The following is a 15,242-nucleotide window of genomic DNA, read 5'->3' as shown; positions in this document are numbered from 1 at the left end:
ACGTCAACTATAGATATTAATCCGATGTATATAAAGCAAATTGGAATTCTTATGTAAATTTCGGAGAAGTATATGAATGAGAGCTAAAATTACATCAAATATATATCATTATACTAAAGATGCATGATATCAAAGTATAATAGAAGACAAATATACAAAATGGTATATTTGTACCCATAAATAGTATCTCTGGTCTATATATAGGTCAAGCGAGAATTTTAATGTTTACTTAATCAAGTATAGTAGTCGTAATCTCTGGATGTGCTAAGTTTGGAGTCAAAAAGCTATAAAAAGCCTGGCATTCAGGTTAGTGGATTCAAGTGAAGTGTTGACGTTGCGGTATTTTTGTTTAGTTCTGATTAAGCATGCTGTATATGATCCTTGAGAATACTCCACTCCCACTGATTTGTTTCTCTCTCCTTCTCTCTCCCTCCCTCTCTCTCTCTCTTCTCTCTCTCTCTCTCTCTCTCTGATACAGTTTTAACAGCGTAATGATGATACTTTAATTTCTATCATAATCTATCAGTACTGTTTTCGCCTTTAGCTACTTATAGAAAACAAAACTGCCGCGCATTCCGGCCAACAAGCAAAGTGGCCAATATAATCAATATACTTTAAATACGTGATCGCTGAAGATTTTGAATGATAATGTATGAATAAAATGCATGTTAACAACGCAATATATAGATAAAATGCATGTTAACCCTTTAGCAACTGCAAATTCCGTACATTAATGGCCTATATGGTTCCCTTTGATAGAAGGTGCAGAAATATTACTCTCATTTCGACAATTTTTTAAGTTATGTAAAATAGCTCACTGCATAATTATTTTTGTCTGTTATCAATTATGTTTATTATAGCCTATTAAGACTTTACAAAGAGAATGGTGTGTCACATCAGAAGTAATTCTGACATACTTTTGTTGACTTTTGACCTCTTTCAAATGACTAACTGTATGAAAACAATAAGAATTGTAAAGCATAAAACTATTTAAAAAGTAGACGACGGTTTCGGGCGTTGTTTACATGGGAGTATAAGTAATAAGACGGGCGGTTTCGGGCTGTTCAGTTGCTAATTGGATAACAGCGATGACAAGCCATTTTATTATTCATAAAACATGAATATATTGGTGGCACGAGGAATCATGAAAAAGAAGCGTGACAACCGGCTCTACAATACACCAAATTTATTATCGTGATTACTGCATAGGGAGAATAGACAATGAAAGCATCTGGGGTCATCCCACGAGACCGATACCCACGAGTCAAACGGCCCACGAGTTCGACATTGCAAAAAGGTCCATGAGTCAGCCCACGAGTCATACAGCCCGTGAACTTGACACTACATAGGCAAATAAATCCTATGAGTCCGACAGCATCAGGCAAATAAGGCCCACGAATACGACACTGATAGGCAAAAAAGGCCCACGAGAGCTTAATGTATCGGTCTCGTGGGCATTGTTGGCCTCGTGTCGAGCTCATGGGCTGTATTACTCGTGGGCATAACTCATGACATGATAATGACTCTTGCACAATGGGCTGCAGGACTCGTGGGTGTCGAAACACGTGACGTGGCAACCACATATCCATTCAAAGTTGGTTTGTACACGATAATATGATAAAATCATGATATGGACGACAGTTTATCACACCTGGCCCATTTACCGTTATCAACAATAGCAACAACTAATAATGATATCACCAACACCATCTCTATTAATATAATTTCAGCCTCGTAGACCTATGGGACCTATAATGGTTAGTTTTTACAAGAATAACAACAGCATGACAAGGAAAATTCTTTCTTCGTGTATTTGATATCAGTGGAGGACTTAATATGGGGTTCATTTTGTTTTGTTTTGTTTTGTTTGGGTTTTTTGGGAGGGGGGGGGGTAAAAATCGATTGAATTCAACTTGTGACAAAAAAAAAGCTTAGTATCACTTTGTGTGCATAATGTGCTTACTGATTCACTGATTGTGAACCTTCAAGTAATGATAGCTTCCTTCGTGTCTGCTATGGTTTCGATAAAACTTCTGCCTTTCTATCTTTTTTACATAAAATAACGCAAAAGCTTGCCAAACAATAGATAATTCAGATGTCCCTGCATGGCAGAGTTTCAAATTAGGCTAATCCAACTGGCTCGCTGCTGCTCAGAAAAGCAAATTCCAGAAAAGCGTGGCTAAAAATGAACAAACAAACACACCAACAAACAGGTGCTGTAGCTTTTGATAAGTGTCAAGACCAGAAGTATAAGCGGAGGAAGAAATGGTTTGAGATTCATGTGAAGAACTATTCCCTAATCCCTCCCCCCCCCAAAAAAAAAGAAAGATAAATAACAAAACAAACGAACAAAAAGCAGAACAAAACAAAACAACAAAAACAGAACCCGTTTTACAGCACTGTTCACTGGCAGATTAAGGATCAAGTCCAAAGGCCAACTCAACGCGAAAAACGGGATTTCTCTTTAGGAGTATCATAAACCAACATTTCCAAGATTTGCTAGTCCGCTTTCATCATCAGCTGTTATATTGTGTAAACAAATCACCGTAAGATGTCAAAGTTTTAACTAACAGTATCGTTTAAAGTTTGGCATCTTCAATATTGTATGAAGAGTTCTCCAAGCTTTTGTCACACTGGCAAATATTTTTTACTGAGACATGATTTTGAAAGTACCTTCGGGTATGCCAAAAGTTTGATGAAAGTGACTCAAAGTTGGACAATTAGCTGAGAAGATCTTACCTGGGTCTTATTACACCAACGCTACTGATTTGATCACTTTCTCGTCAATGTTAAAAAAGTCTTCCGAAGCCCAGCATAATGTATTACACAGATAGTAATGACAGAACTTTTGTTACTCGGAGAGATCTATACTATAAAACATTATTTTTTACAGGCCCTACCAACTACGGCTTGTGGCTGTTTTTTTTTAACTGAATAAGATTAATAATGTAAAGGAATAAAATGTGTCACCATACATGAAACTCCCAACTGAACAGTCATAATGAAAAAGTGTTCCCTCGTAAATTTGATTAAAAAAGAGGACATACACAATAGGGCACCTTTTTATCATACGACATATATTGCCAAGATGATGGATGAACTCAATATAAGAATGTATACTGTATCATTCTTTATCACGAGTAGAATTTAGAAAATCACAACAGTGCATGGTGCGTGATTTCAGTGTCTCCACAACGAGGTGTGACTTCAGACCAAGGAGTGTTTGACTCCGGTTGACCCCCCCCCCCCCCCCCCCTCCCCGGGACATCTATACCTTGGGAGGAAAAAAAGGGGGTATGTATACGCAGGTGTCTGCATGGCTTCAAGGATCTAAAGAAGGTCCACATTATTGGATCATGCCTCCAACTCGTGATTAAGGAAGGGCATCACCGATCAAGTATTGACTTCTCAGATGGGCTATAGCTATCTCTTAGGTCCAAAATAGACTAATAGTTTTATATACGCCGAGATACTGTGGTATCATTTCTTCTTGCTTTGTTTTTATAACACTGTTCATTGTTCGGTGTCGTTATGTAATCAAACAGTGTCTATAAAGACTTCGAAATGCATTGATTTGCGGCAAGTCAGTTCCCAGGCTCTCATTTCCGTACTTAGACCCAGGATTGTTAGCATACAATACCACCCGACCTATACCCCCTCCCAACACACACACACACGCACACACACACACACACACACACACACACACACACACGCACACACACATACACACACACACACACACACACACACACACACACACATTCACTAAAGGCACCCCTAGAAATGACAAACCCCAAGAATTACCTGGTGCGGCCTTGAGAGTGCCAGGTAACAGCACCTGCTTTAAGTAGATTTGTCAATATTTGGCGCATTCATGTTGTGGAAAAACGAAGGAAGGAGAATTTCGACTAGATTCGAGAGAGTTTCGCCATCGTATTATCATAATCTTATCCCAGTCGAATGTACGGGAGCGATGAGAGGATGTTGATCACCGGTCCTTTGTACAAGATTATTCATTTATTTCAAAGAAAGTTTTACTATTAAAGGCATTTTTTTTTAACCAGAAATAGCTGAGGTTTTTTTTTTTCAAATGCAAACAATTTGCAAGAAAGCAACATTGAAAATTATGTCAAAATCGGATTAAAAATAAGGAAGTTATAAAAATGTTAAATGATATATGTATCCCTTCACAGTTTTCCATTGATCAAGTAAAAAAACAACAAGAAAAAACAATAACTGACGAACTTTAAATTCAGTTTTCTGCTATAAACGTGTTAAGCCTTTTATTCCAGGTTGAATATTTTCAAAATCACTATGAAAATTCGGATATCATCTAAGGCTGTTGCATAATTAAATTACAAAACAACAATTACAAAAATTTCAGGATATTTTACAAACTATTGATACGTGGATTAAGACAAGTTATGAAGTGATGATATCATCATCATTTACATTTACATTTTCAGAAGTTTCATGTTGGCAATAATGACCGGTGTATTAAACTACGTTTCAGAATGTCTTCTTTCTCGTTCTTTTTGATACATGAATTAAGGAGAATGATTCTCTACCGCATCATTTGAGACAGGGAAAGATGACTATTGATTAGTAGACCTATAGATGTGCATTTAACATTTTGATTTATGTTTTGTTGAAAACGAAGAAAACGAAGAAATAGAAATAGATGAGTATATTTGATTTTGTTGGTGGTTAGAGCGCCGACCATGCCGACAATCTCTCATGCAGGCTCGTGTGTTCTATACCGATATGAGATATTTATCTTTTCTGAAATAAATGTTTAATTTTTCGCTCTTATATATGTTTGTGTGTGTGCGTGTGTGTGTGCGTGTGTGTGTGTGTGTGTGTGTGTGTGTGTGTGTGTGTGTGTGTGTGTCTTAATTGCATTGAAGTTGCTACTATCTGGATTCTTACTGTGAACCCTCTTCAAAGTCAACCATGCAGGAAACACAAAGCATAGCAAAATTAAAAAAATATATACGAGATGTTTGGTATTATTATCATTATACTATATTGAAGTACATGAATGTATAAGTATTAATGTTGCTCGTATTCTCACAAGACCCAGATCAACTAAAAGTCTTCACTACCTGCAGATTCTTATTATGTCATATTATCAATACAACCTCGTCAAGTCACGCATAATCATGGGTCCTTCAACTCAAGAAATCGCACTCTTTCTTGAGAAGCAAAAGGCCGTAAATGTCATAGACTTTGTCTCATAGCTGTATGTATTTTCCCTCACGAAGAATCATTGTCAAACCTGTTGGTAAACAAACATGAGATTTGCTATCGATTTCTATCTCCGGGTTGATGTCTGCTTGATATATTAATCCCAGGTATGTTCCGTATGGGATGGCACTGATAGATAATTTGCTAAGATGATTTATTCAAAGTCCGTATGCATGTACTAGACTATTTTGCCTTCGACTTGCCCTATAAACAATGATTTATTTAGATGAATAAACTGAAAGTCAAGGTGATGGATATGCACGGTTGTTTTGTAGCTCGTATAATCATCACAGTATCAGAATAATGAGTTCCGACAATTATAAAAATAGAAGTGATCATGCGGTAATGCATGTATAGTCGTATTATCATTATCGTTATGATTTTCATGGTAGCAGAATAAGAGAAGTAGCATGATTAGCAGCATGTACTATGATTAATGATGATGTGGGTTATGTATTGTATGTTTAAAGCTTATCAGTTATATAAGGTGATTACAGAACTGCTGGTCAATATATTAGGCCTATAATCATTACTGAACAACACACCAAGATGAACAGAAGACAAGTCGTAAATGACCCAGGCCATGTGGTGATGTGCCATTTTAGAGAGAAGGGACCGCGCGTCATATTATGATATTATATATCATATATATTATATATTATCTATCATATTGTATACTATATATTATATAAAAGATTATACTATATATTTTGTATTACATACGCCATGTGCTTTAATTTGCTTCTCGTTGTGAACTTTTCTACTGCATGATAATAATATACCCATGATATTAATTTATATATATATATATATTTGGTCTATAATAAGTGCCACTCTGATAGTTGATAGTGGAAATCTTCCCTCATACAAAGAGATAAAACCAAATTCATGCGAAATCATAATATTTTGTTCATTGATATTCATGTTTGTGTTATGCAAAGTAGTTTGGGATTTTTTTTCATTCAGATAATTTTTTTCCTGTTAAGTTTGAGAAATGATTTTATTAAAATTTATTTTGCCATTTTTTTCTTATGGAAATTGCTATAGAATTATTATAAACGACTACTTGAAAAGCAGCTAGCTTTTACACTTACAAACCTAAAAACCGCCCCCAAAACAAGCTTTCAAAGATCCACACGCATGTTTGCTACCTATTATATCTTATGCCATGTATTTTGTTCCTACCTGTTATAATATCTTACGCCATGTATTTTGGTTAGCAGATGTCAGCTGATTTCAACCGAATCAGGGTCAACTTACATAAGAAGACTAAACAACTTCAGGAATGACATGCTTCAAACTGTTTGCCTATAGCAAAGAAAAAAAAAGTGATGAGAACGACAATTTCCTTAATTGACAATATCAGTGTCTGTATTTGTATTTGAACTGTGATTAACTTGTCATGAGTAAACAGGCGGCTTGGTTTACGGTGTGTCTGATGTTCAAAACCATAGAGTACACTGTGATTGCCTTGTACTATTTTAGTATATTCTGTTACGACACGGGGCTCTCTGTATGCGTGTGCGTGTGTGTGCGTCCACGAGGGCAAGTTCATATATTATCAGATTCTGGCAGGTTACTAACACTAGTGTTTATTCGCCACATGTACGTGATCCACTGGCTAATCAGACATCATTCTTTGGCGGTGTCACCTCTGTGAGCAAATCAGTGTTGAGCATGCATGCGACTTTATCGCCTAATATATCACGCGGAGAAGTCATGATTTTTTTTTTCTGTCGTTTTTTTTTTCTTTCCGTTGTTCTGTTTTGTTTGACAGTCATACCAAAAGGTTATTTTGATAGATCGTCTGCCGGAGTTCGAGTATGTTTATGAGCTTACTTACATCAGTCAATGCCATGTATTTGATGTTTGTGGTATGTATATTGAAAGGAGCGATAAGTATATCGCTCCTCGATACCTGATGTCCCATCCACGTTTGCTATTGATCATCCATCGATTATCATCTTCATATCACGTGTTGGTGAGATACAAGACGTAAGTTGGAACAATGGAGGGTTGATAGTTCACTTTTGGTTACATCTTGGGCATGATGTTGGGTGATTCTATCAAGTGGTGAACTCATCTGATGACGATTCATGGTGGCCTCATCTTCGAAAGGAAAACAAAAGTAAACAAAAACAAACCAACAAACAAACATCGTCGTGGGTCTTTTAATAGGAGTTTACTCGTCCTATAAATACGTCATAATATGCATTATTATATAGACATATCATAATTATTAATGGCAATGTGGAGAAGGTAATGGGACGTCCTTTAAGTCAGTGGTTATCATGAAGTATGTATAACAAAATCAAATGTAATCACTACATTGGAATAAGTAAGTTTTCTTATCCCATTGGAAGTCAACTTAAAAGAGATTTGAATGCTATAAAAATACATAGAAAGGAAAGAAATACATTTCAGCTTTGATATTGAGCATGCAAATGGTTTCAGCTTTAAGTCTCCCTCACAGCATATGCCTTCTGGTTCCACTAACGCTACACACGAAGCCAAGAGCAGTTATAAGTAACAGATGTGGGTTTTTATTCTATTTTATTTTGTATTTATCGGTTTGATTGGTTGGTTGGGTGTTTTGTTTTTGTTTTTGTTTTGTTTTCTTTTGGGGGGCATTTGCAACCATGTAATGAAACTTGGCTTTTGCGCCTCCACAGAATTGGTTTCTCCTCGGCTTGCTCCTCCGTCCAGATGTAGCAAAAGAGTGGAGTAGCAGCATTCTAAATGTATCGCATAGTAAGTGTTGTAATACTGCTTGTTATTTTGGTGATAGTAGTAGTATAGACATAGTGGTAGTAGTGATAAAAGTACTTCAGTTAAGTTCAGTTTATTTCTGCATTCCGTTTTCAATAGGATATGTAACAGAATAAAATTGTCATCAATTGTATGAATTGTTGTACAATCATGCATCAATATTGTATGGAGTACAATCGTATAAAAGAACACATAAATAAAGAGGAAAAAATATAAAGTAATGTCAATTATAAAAGTACTGCACCATATACGAGAGGGAACACTTCGAATTAAGTTTTGGGAGAAAAGGAATATATTGTCATCAGTTCAAAACATCTGCTGTCTTGACTGGTTGTCAGTCAAAAATCGTTTGAAAAAATACCTCATTAGATAATGAATTCGCACCTGGCTGTCTGCCAGAGTACATTTCAGAACATGGTAAAAAAAGAAAAACAATATCGACAGTATACAAACAAGGGGGATGTCTGTCAATTACGCTGGAAGATATTATATCATTATGCACAGATGTACCGTTATAGCATAAGACAAGTAGCATAAAGCAATTCGATTGTTCAAATATGGTACCTATAAGCGACTGTCTCGACCAAATATTGTTTACATTGTGGTGTAATGAATCAGTATCAGATATCATCTTGTTCATAAGTTATGAATATCTGGAAGCGTAATCGCAGTATCAAATTCTTGACATATTAAGAATGCTGATAATTATTATCATTTGTGTGTGTGTGTATATCGTTATGGTGGTTCCAACGATTATACTTATGGGCTGCAAATCCAAGTTCTGAACGCAATGTGTGCCCATGCACATTTTGATAATTCGTCTATTATACGAATGATGATATCCAATATGACACATACCTAATTATAATGATCATGTGCATGTTTGTCTGTATGTTAGTACCACATGTTCTTTTTATTTGTGTGAACGAACATACACTCGAATATTAATATTTATTGCTTGGCCAAGTACCACTGTGCATATAATCCTTCAAACATCAACAACAGTTGCCAATTCACTCTATGAAAAAAAAAAATAGGTTCAACTTCGCACCTTTACGTGTGACACAATAATTATTGTAGCACCTTCGAGTTGCACCTTTGAAGGCGCTCACTGGTCTGAAAGGTGCAAAGTTGCACCCATAAAGGTGCTTCACTTTTGTGTCACAAGTAAAGGTGCAAAGTTGAACCCCTTTTTTTTTAGTATGCGTTTTTTTCTCTCGGCAGCTTAACGTCATGATTCTTTCATTGAATGTAAATACGATGAAGAGAATCATGATGTAACCGTTTAACCCTCTCACTACCGAAGGCAATTTACTTGTGTTCAATGTCAATGACTTCTGGTATAATGGTCTTCCTGAGACAGCTGTGAGGGGATTTTAAGTGCAATTCCACTCCATGTTCAAGTTGACTAAAGGTAATAGAGTTCAGCAGGCGATATACTTCGGCATGGTATGGCGAATGATAGTAACACTTTTTGCGGATATTGAATACTTTCATACACAAAATCATAGACCAGTAAAGTTCCCCAACCTAGCTAAAATTGACTAAGTGCAAGAAATTCTTTGCAAGAAAAGTTTTTACTCTTACAGTAAACACACGGCACTTACACGTGTTACAGTGCATTTTGGAACTCGATCATGATTGACCCAACATTTCAATTACACTGGAATATATTGTAGTCGCATATAGACTATGATGAGGACTCATACTGAAATGTCATCATGCATGTTATCATGCATGCATACATGCATGGTTAAAGTTTTAAAAAAAATGTACAAGAAATAAATTAAGAACTTTATGGAACCGTAAATTTCACGTTTTCACCCATTGATATACGGGCAGCGATGAGAACATCACCAGTCCTCATAATTTCTTTCATTGGTTTGTATCATGCAAACTATTTATGAAACCTATACTTTAATCATGCTTAATGGTCGATGATTTAGCATCGCACTTAAAGAGTGTGTACAGTTCTGGTCGAGGAGAGAATTTAGCTTTTAACATTTTGCGAGATATTCAGAAATCACTCTATGATATGAGATGCCAAAGAGCATGCAATTCTAAGGGGTATCAAAAGTTTATTTGATTGGAATCGGTTTTGAAGTGGCCGAAATATCCAAAAACAAGGTTAAACAAAGAGATCCTGATAAAGTTGTGGCATGTAGTCTTTTATTATTGTCACTTTTTTTGATATCTCAGCCATTTGAAAATCGATTTTCATCAAATAAACGTTGAATCCTTCTTAAAGTTACATACTCTTTCATATTTCAAAAGAGGTTTCTCATTATCTCACTTAAGATTGTAAAAAAACATGAATCCCCACCTCAACCAGTACTGTACAGCTCCTTTAATGTTCATGCGAGGAGTTTACCGATGCTATCCAGCTAGGCCAAGAAAAATGCTTAACTTCGAATTAAAGGACAAGTTCACCATCATATACATGTGGATTGAGTGAAAGCAACAATATTAGTTGAACACATCAGTGAAAGTTTGGGGAAAATCCGACAATCCGTTCAAAAGTTATGAATCTTTAAAGTATCTGTGCAATCACTGCTGGAGGAGAAGACTACTACAGTGTATGATGTCACATGCGTACAACAATATAAGGAAAATAAAAAGAGAATTTCACAAAACTTGACTTTTTGAATAAAGTGCACATTTCTTCGACATGTTACTGACGTATGTTAGGGGTAATATTATTTCCCCTGACATCTGAAAGAGAGAAGTCGAGTGTTCTTTTATAATGTGAGAAAAGTGAGAATATCTTGAATTTTCTTTATACTTGTCTTTCTTTATATAGTAAAACTTGTACTCATATGACATCACAAGCTATAGTAGTCTTCTCATCCAGCCGTGACTTATGAGCAGAAACTTCAAAAATTCATAACTTTTGAACGGATTGTCCGATTTTCCTCAAACTCTTATCGATGTGTTCTACTAATATTGCTGCATTCACTCAACCCACATGTCTATGAAGGTGAACTTGTCCTTTAAACAGTTTTACTCATCTGCAGGGCTTCACGATTCAAGATACTGTACCGTACATGGCTCGGAAGAATCATGCGACACACGCATGCGCACAACGTTACGCACGAATTTGTGGATTTGGGACTCGTGCGAGCCTCTGGAACGCATCTTTTCTGGAAGACAAAATTAATGTGATCATTGGAGAGGGATGTTTTACAGAAAAATAAGTGCAATAAAGTCGTTCGTAAGTCCCCAAAACATCCGCAACTCCCAAAATCGTGCGTATATTTTGTGCACAACTTTAAATCCTGTTTCCCAGAGCTCCAAGTCCTGACATGCGTAAGTCTCACAAGTCATGCTTAACTTTACGCATGGTCTATTATCTTACTTAAAGTTTATAATTACATAAGTCAGTCTATAAAGGCTAAGATTAACTTTGTAAAACACATTCTAGTAAGCCGATTTTAAGCTATAGGATTGACTAGCGCTATAAGTCGCACTTACCAAGTGCGATCTTTTTATGTAAGTGAAACAGGCCCAAAGGCTTTGTTATCAACTTACAAACTCCTCCATCATGAGAGGAGCAGTACTTGTTGAAATAACAATCATACAACAACCCCTTGCAGTAGTACCTTGCCACCGCTGCAAGACTACCCATAAATTCTCAATACAGATGCATGTCTATAAGCGGCATCTTCTTTTCTCGTTTTCTCCCATCGTTATGAGTCTTAGAGGTCCTGAGTTCGAATTCCGTTCGTTGAGTTATAGGGCCTGAAAAATATTGAATAACGTGTTTATCAATATTGGCCATTAATTAACTTTCTTGTGAGCACATGGATTGCGTTGGCTATTCCCCTGCAGGGGACCTTGTAACTGTATAAATAAGCTGATATCTCATTTACGCTCTTATCCTGGACATGCACTTTTCAATGTAGATATACACTCGGTACCTGAATAATCAAGTTCGCATACATAGGGCCCTATTCCAGCTGTTGCTGATTCGGACAAGCGTCGGGATGTCAGTCTGTACATAGCAAACTATCTTGCACGATATTGGGAACCACCTTTTTTAGGTATAAAGATATGCATATCTATTTGATATTTTTATGGTATAAAACAATCTAAATACTATGCTGCTGCTTATAGTGTCCACTCTCAGATGAAATATGGGAGAGGAACTGATGCATAAGGGTACTGCAGTTACATACAAGTAATGACATAGGACCCTTCAACAGCAGTGCTAACTTCTAAAGAGACTCTCCCTTTAAAGGCCCTCAAATCGTAATTATTCATTTACCTTTATCCATCTATATGCTCCATATGTATAAACAGTGTGTTTTGACATCATCATAAAGCGTACTCAATTGCAAAATTTTCTTTCAAAATGTGACGCAATAATGATGATTTCAGTTTGTTTTATTTGTCCACTTGTACAACTTAAAGAAAAAATGATTGATAAATCACAAATTAACAGTACATAAGTAATTACAAAGTCAGTGATAACTAAATTCACTCATTTATAGACTCGCCCCATGCATTAAACAAAAGTAATGGATAAAGGTCAATTTAACTATTTTCTATAAGTAATAACAAAGTCGGCGATAACTATACAGTAAACTTACTACAACATACAAACATTATGGAACATGAAAGAAACATTTACGTATTTTGAGGAACATGGTTGAGGAGACCATCATCATTGAGCACAAGTGACAATGCTTGATGAGGATGATGGCCTCGGAGTAAAATAGTGTATAAGAAAACTAAAAATTCTAATTGGAACTGAAGAAGCAATGGCAATGATTGAAAATGACGAATGCTTGTATCTAAAGACACTGTGTAGATATACCAAGCTTGCAAAATGGTACACTTTGACACGCAAAGTTTATATAAAACAGCATTGCATAATAAGCCCTTATACTTTGATCGATCCAACACTAGAAACCTTGAATTATTTGCACATTACTTAATGGGCTTTAGTCGCCACATTGTTTCCTAGAAGGGGGCTCACACCGAATTAATGGTTAAAGGCTCTTTATTGCATAATGTATAATATCTCCCGAAGCCATAATTATATATTATCATATCCCATCAAACATGCCATGCAGTTGGTTTCTTTCTTTATCACTGATAATTCAAAAGTGGGGCGAGGCATATTGTCTACGAAAGAAAGACGAAAGAAACTTATAGTATCATGCAGAGACCAGCAACAGCATTATGACCTTGCCACATTGTATGTCTGTAGGGTCCTACTATATGTAAGTGGATAACCTGTAAGTGTCCCCCTGTTGGCACTTCAAAAATCAAATTAACAATAAAACATTTAGAAACACGATAAATTCAGTGTCAAAATGAAAATTGTTAACCGTTTTCTTTATGAACGTCGTATGTCACAGAACAATTTAATAAATGGCACTTATTGTGATAGGAACACTCACGCACACACACACACACACACACACACACAAACACACAAATCATAAACAATAAGGTTTAAATCTTGAAAAAAAGAATCCACAGTAAGTAAGGTGTAACGGGCGTCGGGAATCAACTCAAACAAGCGAGATTTGACAATTGTATATACGCATTATACCATAAACCAAATGCCGCGACTTCTTTTTGATTCGATCAAAACAATTCTCTATTACAAACATGGACCACTAAAATGTTTCCTAATTTTGAACATGTCCAAAATGAAAAACGGCTTCAGCGTATCTCTGCGAATCCCTACGAATAGCTGATAAATATACACATAACGTCAAATATGTTACAAACTATATTCTATCATAACGGATGCGAACATAATTATCTTCACATTTTCAGTTCGTTCCGCATTCGTGGCTCGATACGCTCTAATGTGACGGGGCCTTTAAATTCACTGAGATAAGATGATGTAATGATTACAGTATTTATTAATCCTTATAAATGGTGCTTGCTTCAATCCACGTGACAGCGAGCCTGGTATTTGGCAATGTATAATAGAGTTGAGTTGAGTTGAGTTGAGTTGAGTTGAGTTGAGTTTATTAATATAACATACATGTGAATATGATAACATGATAACATGAAATTCCATAGGGTAAGATACAATAACATGAATATTTTGTATGAGAATACAATGATTTTGTACAAAGTTCTTACAGCTATGCAAGCATATTATTTTACATACTTATATTCATCTTACATAAGAATACATGTGGTATAATAGATTTAGTTTCGTTGTGATACATTTATCACTGAAAAGGCAAAGAGTATGAATAAGTATATGTAATGTAGACATATGCATAGACAAAGGTTCTGAAAAAAAAATAGAAAAACATAGAAAAACAGGAGATAATGTTGTTAAAGGGGGAACCAAAAGTTAGCACAAGTGCTAGTCGAGAATGGTTCTCCCATTATAAACTGCTTATTGCAAGGTCTCCTCTTTTAAAGTAACTGTACTATAAAAGTACATTAAACTAAACACTGAATATTCTTTTCATTGTTAAACTTCATTTAACAAGTGATTTTTTAGGCTTCTTCGAAATGAAGATCTTGTTCTTTCCTCTTGCACGTTTTTGGGCAAACTATTCCAAAACTTTGACCCCACAAAAGATATAGAAAATGTACCATGTGTCGTTTTACATTCAATAGAAAAATGTTGTTAAAGTGCATTCGATATAAAACAATGAAACGTTTGCCCTGCCGAAAAAGGTCACCTGGTCTAATACAGAAGTTCATTCTTTGTTTTGACATGAATTCCATAAATATATTGGGACGCCGGACAAGCTTATGCATTATGCCGCTTTAAAAACTTGTGAAGTGTCTCTCCTAACCAACTGTGGTAAAGGTCATTATTTTGTACCAAGATGAACACATAAACTGGCTCATAGTTGTCCAACCACGTCGCAGTATAAGATGATGGCGCTGTTGAACAGAGCTAACCAGAGCCTTCAGGGGCTAACACGAGCTTTCTGCTTTGACACAACGAACCAACGAACAAAGTTCCCGAGCAAAAGAAACGGATTCACTCTTCGTGCATACTAGTCTAGCGGGCGACGTAATTTTAGCCTAAATCAGTGATTGGCAGTCAATAGAGGGCGCGACGATGTGGAAGTCAAGTTGGCTAAAAATCCGTCTAGTAAGAAACCTCCGAATAGAGGCGTGGAACCGGGTGTGGCAAGACAGTTGTCAGTCGTCAACTCTCGAAGTTTTATTGGCTGAGCATCGGATGTCAATCAAAACACGTCGCAGAGCCCGAAGAAATGCTAGTCTACTCT

Source organism: Diadema antillarum, unplaced genomic scaffold (genome assembly GCF_040938485.1).
Source record: "Diadema antillarum isolate AM-2024a unplaced genomic scaffold, OU_Dant_1.0 seq00000016_RagTag, whole genome shotgun sequence".
Classification (NCBI taxonomy): Eukaryota; Metazoa; Echinodermata; class Echinoidea; order Diadematoida; family Diadematidae; genus Diadema; species Diadema antillarum.
This window is presented reverse-complemented; position numbering follows the sequence as displayed.